Here is a 5,474-nt window from a genome sequence, read left to right as displayed (position 1 = left end):
ACAAGTACTTTTCAGAATGAGGGAGAAGGCCATAATGTGAAGAATCTTTGTGTAATGTGAATAATTGCATCTTAATTTATCTGCTTTGTAGGCTTGGCTCCACCCCTTCATGATATATTTCTTCCTGTCCCATCTAAGACTGTGTTGGCTTGGAGCTAGAAAGGACTTAAGAGTAATTTAGTCCACCCTCTACCCCTCTACCTTTTTTTTTAATTTTTAATTTTTTTCTTTATTAATTTGTTTGTTTACTTTGAGTTTATAAGATTCAGTTCCCCGGTTCTTTGAGTTTCAAATTTTCTCCCCTTCCCTCCCCCCCCCCCCTCCCCCCCCCCCCCAACCCATGGCGGCATACAATCAAGTATAGGATCTGCAGATACTTTCACATTAGACATTGGTCAAGTTGAAAAGAAAGATTGTATCGGATGGAATGAACGGTGGAAAAGAGGAAATCAAACCAAACAAGAAAAAGAAAGAGAGCAGGTAGTTTGCTTCAATCTGCATTCAAACTCTATTCTTTCTGGTTCTTTCTCTGAATGTAGACATCTCTTTCCATTATGAATCTTTTGGAGTTTACTTGTAACACTGCATTGCTGAGAAGAGTCCAGGCTATCAAAGTTGGTCATCACACATACTTTGTGTCTGTAATTGTGTACAAATTTCTCCTAGTTCTGCTCTTCTCACTCAGCATCAGTTCCTATAAGCCTCTCCAGGTAAATATGAAGTCCATTTGCTCTTCATTTCTTATAGCACAATAGTATTCCATTACATTCATATACCATAACTTGTTTAGCCATTCCCCAATTGATGGACATCCCCTTAATTTCCAATTCTTTGTCACCACAAAAAGAGCTGCTATAAATATTTTTGTGCATATGGGCTTCCTCCCGCTTCTGTGATCTCTTTGGGATACAACCCTAGAAGTGGTATTGCTGGGTCAAAGGGTATGGAATTATTTATAGCCCTTTGGGTATAGTTCCAGATTGCTCTCCAGGATGGTTGGATCAGTTCACAACTCCACCAGCAATGTATTAGTGTTCCAATTTTTCTAATCCTCTCCAGCATTTATCATTTTCCTGTTTTGTCATCTTAGCCTATCTGACTGGTGAGATGTGGTACCTCAGAATTGTTTTGATTTGCATTTTTCTAATCAATACTGATTTAGAGCATTTTTTCACGTGCTTATAGATATCTTTAATTTCTTCCTCTGAGAACTATCTGTTTATATCCTTTCACCATTTATCAGTTGGGGAATGACTTGTATTCTTATAGATTTGACTCAATTCTCTGTATATTTTAGAAACGAGGCCTTTATCAGAGACATTGGTTGTAAAAATTCTTTCCCAATTCTCTACTTCCCTCTTAATCTTGATTACACACCCTCTACCTTTCACAGATGAAGAAACAGAGGTCCAAAGGTCAAACAATCTGTTTAAAGTCACACAGGTAAGGAAGTGGTAGAGCTGGGATTGAAGCCAGGTCCTCTGAGTCCAAATTCAACATAGTTTTCCACTCCAGAACAATTCCCCTCAATATTTCTGAAGTCTTTGATTTCACTGATCAACAGGTCAACAAGATTTATAAAGTGCTTACTGTGTTCTAGGCACTGTACTAAGTGCCAAGGGTATAAAAGCAGAAAGTAGTCCCTACCCTCAAAGAGCTTACAGTCTAATGAGGGAGACAAAATGCAAAAACCTATGTACAAACAGTACACACACATGTGTATATATGTGTAAACATGAAAAACAAGATAAACACAGAAGAAAGGCAAAGGATTCTTGTTCAGGGTGGAATTTTGGCTGGGAGCAGAAGGAAGCCAGGAGACAGAGATGAGGAGAGATTTCCATGAATGGGGGATGGCCACTGCAAACTGATATGAGCCTTCTGTCCACAGGGACACATGGCAACTTCTCTACCAAAGAGATAACTCAAAAGCATAATAGCTCGCACTTAGCCTTTGCTTTGAGGCTTACAAAGCACTTGATATTTATTATTTCATTTGACCTTCACAACTTTGTGAGGTAAGTAGTACAAGAACTAGCACAGTTATGGTCATTCTCATTTTTATTGTTGTTGTTTAGTTTTTTCAGTCATGTCCAATTCTTTATAACCCATTGGGGGTGGGGGGAGATTTGGGCAAAGATACTGGAATGATTTGCCATTTTCTTCTACAGCTCATTTTACATATGAGGAAACTAAGGTGAATAGGGTTAAGTGATTTGTCCAGGGTAACACAGCTAGTGAGTGTCTGAAGCAGGATTTGAACTCAGGTCTTTCTGACTCCGACCCAGGGTTCTATCCACTGTGCTACCTAGCTTTCCCTCATTCTCATTTTACATTTAAGGAAACTGAGACTTAGAAGACTTTATGAGTTCCTGTGGTTGAAGAGCTTCACTGGGGCCATGAATACATTCAAGTGTATCCCTACTGCTGTCCAGTAGGGGAGGTACTGATCTTTGCCACGTTTACCACACTGCTCTGAAAGGATGGAAGAAGGAAGAACCTAAGGATAAGAACCCTCCCGATCTAAGGGAAGACAATCAGTTATCACTCCTGACCTGCCCCTTCCCAGGAAAATCAAATCGTATCATTTGATTTCACTATTCTTATCTCTCCACTCTTACAAGGTTTTTGATATAGGTGAAATTTGGTTACCTTGAGTGTTGAGTATCCTTGTGAGGGAAAAGGACAGGGGAGGGAAACTGTTCCAGAGAGATGGGTCTAAAGGAGCATATTTGCCAGGTTGTTAGCCTTCCCGAACTGGCTTAATTATATACATGTAATCCTCAGGTCTATATAGGCAGAACCGGACAGAACTACATGCATCTCCTGACTCCTGTAGAGCTTAAGGCAGAAGTAATTGGGTCTCTTCCAGAGAGTGAGAAGAAAACATTGTGGGAAGTGAATGCTTCCTCAAAGTGTGGGTGATCAGTGCATTTACCCTAAGGACAGTTCTCCTGGTACCAATGGCTAAGACCACTCATCTAGTTAATGGTAGAGTTATGACTAAAACTTAGGTACCCAGAGCCATAACTAGTAATTTTGGTGCCCAGGGCAAGAAACATAAGACATGACCTCAAATCAAATCTAATTTTTTTTGTGCTTTTTGGAGGGCAGTTGGGGTTAAGTGACTTGCCCAAGGTCACAGTCTAGTTTTTGTGTTAAGTGTCTGAGGTTGGATTTGAACTCAGGTCCTCCTGACTCCAGGGCCGGTGCTCTACTCACTGCACCGCCTAGCCGCCTCCCCAAATCAAATCTTAGCGATATATTCTGCTAGGTTTGGGGAGAGTGGGATCTGGTGGACATGTTGAAAGGTAGGGTAGAGATAATTCACCTGTAACCAAACAAAAACTGAGCTGGGAGGAGACAGTGGGTGAAGACTGAGAAAGGGTGTCAGATTGTTGTTGAATTGCACTGTTGAGGGGGGAAAAAAAGAAAGATACTTTTATAAACCATACTCATTAAACTGTGACAGAGTCATTTTTTCTCTTGTAAAGCTTTTTTCATTAATAAAAAGCAAATTTATGTGTGTGTGTGAGAGACTGAGAGAGAGAGAGAGAGAGAGAGAGAGAGAGAGAGAGAGGGAGAGACAGAGAGAGAGAGGGAGGGAGGGAGGGAAAGAGGGACAGAGACAGAGAGAGAGAGGGAGAGAGAGAGAGACAGACAGACAGACAGACAGACAGACAGACAGAGACAGAGAGAGAGAGAGGGAGAGAAAGAGGGACAGAGACAGAGAGACAGAGAGAGAGAGAGACAGAGAGAGACAGAGAAGGACAGAGACAGAGAGGGAGGGAGGGAGGGAGGAAGAGAGAAAGAGAGAGGGAGGGAGTGAAAGAAAGCATTTGCTAGAGTTACAACAGTTCAGGTAGGAGAGGGGGGAGAAGAATTGAACCACCTGGTGGTTTCTGCTCTGGGGAAGGAGCGGATTCTGGCACCTTGGTCTGCTCCGGTTGCCAACTCTCACCAGGACTCCGCGGGTCTCCTTTTTCCCAGTCTAGGGCTCTTTCCACTACAGTGGTGGTTCCCAACCTGTGGGGCCCAGATCTTTGGGGGGGCCATAGACCTTTTGCAGACATTCCATAAATCCATGTGTGCCTCAAACAAACCTTCTGTAAAATGAATAAGTGTATGTGTGTGTGTGTGTATATATATGTATGTATGTATTTATAGCTATAGAGAAACATATCTAAACTTTATTGTGGCCTTCTGGGGGACGAATTAGGGGAAGGGAAAAAAAGGACAAAGTAAAAAAGTGCACAGCAGAGAACAAAAGAAAATTCACAAGGAAGCAAAGAAAAGATAGACAATTCACAACAAAACAAGTATTATTTATCATACAGGCTTTTATGAAATGAAAATTTTTTATTACATATTTTGAATCCTCTCATATTCTGCTTATGCCCATGGCATACTTTTATTTCTTTCCAAATTTGTATTTAAGCTCCAATATTTAAGTGTATAATATGTTTTTGTTTCTTTTCTCTATTTTCTGTGCTCTGGAATTTGAGTCTAAGATAAAATTTTGGAATCGGGGCAGCTAGGTGGCACAGTGAATAGAGTACTGGCCCTGGAGTCAGGAGGGCCTGGGTTCAAATCTGACCTCAGACACTTAACAGAAAAATTATCATTGTGACCTTGGGCAAGTCACTTAACCCCAATTGCCCTACGTTCCCCCCTCCAAAAAGAAAAAAAAATTGGAGAAAAATAAAGAAAAAATGATCAAGCAAAAAGAATAAAAAATGAATAAATAATGTCTCACAGTAAAATATGTACTATTTTAAAATATATGCAGATGCTATTATAAAATACAAATTCATTTAAGAGTTATTGAATTTGGGGGGCAGCTAGGTGGCACAGTGAATAGAGCACCGGCCCTGGAGTCAGGAGGACCTGAGTTCGGATCTGGCCTCAGACACTTATCACAAAAAAATAGTCGTGTGACTGTGGGCAAGTCACTTAACCCCAATTGCCCTCCAAAAAGAGAAAAAAAAAACCCTTTAACTCAAGGAATTGTGGAACTGAATCTTGTAAACTAAAAGTAAACAAATTAATAAAGACCAAAAAAAAAAAAGAGTTATTGAATCTGTAGCAACTTTATATCATTATTCATTTTCTCAGCAAGTGTACATGAGCAGTGTAGCTATAAGGGGGGTATTTTAATTAGTCCATCATATAAAAGATTTATAGTAGCTCTTTTTGTAGTGGAAAAGCATTGAAACCAAGTGGGGTGGCCATTAATTTGGCAATGGCTGAACAAGTTTTGCCATGAGATAGAATACTATTGTACTCTAAGAAATGAAGAGACAGTTTCAGAGAAACTGGGAGAGACTTCAGTGAACTGGCGCAGAGTTAAGTGAGTAGAACCAAGGGAACAAATTATACAATAGCAATATTGTAATGACAAACAGCTTTAAAAGACTTGGGAACTCTAACGAATGCAATGACCAACCAAAGCCCCAAAGGACTTGTAATAAAGC

General features: G+C 40.3%; 1 long non-coding RNA gene across 1 annotated transcript; it reads left to right on the top strand.

The window, feature by feature from the left end:
- Positions 1-345: 345 nt before the first annotated feature.
- On the top strand, positions 346-3,464 carry LOC138160988 (uncharacterized). The gene is made up of 3 exons (XR_011168232.1): positions 346-480; positions 1,394-1,443; positions 2,342-3,464. It is a non-coding gene; the product is annotated as an uncharacterized lncRNA (long non-coding RNA).
- Positions 3,465-5,474: the final 2,010 nt, after the last annotated feature.

The sequence above is a fragment of the Petaurus breviceps genome, unplaced genomic scaffold (genome assembly GCF_028583685.1).
Source record: "Petaurus breviceps papuanus isolate PSGF00001 unplaced genomic scaffold, PetGlider_PUasm1.0 183, whole genome shotgun sequence".
In the NCBI taxonomy this organism is placed as follows: domain Eukaryota; kingdom Metazoa; phylum Chordata; class Mammalia; order Diprotodontia; family Petauridae; genus Petaurus; species Petaurus breviceps.
The sequence above is the reverse complement of the archived record's forward strand: the minus strand, read 5'-3'. Positions and strand labels throughout refer to the sequence as shown.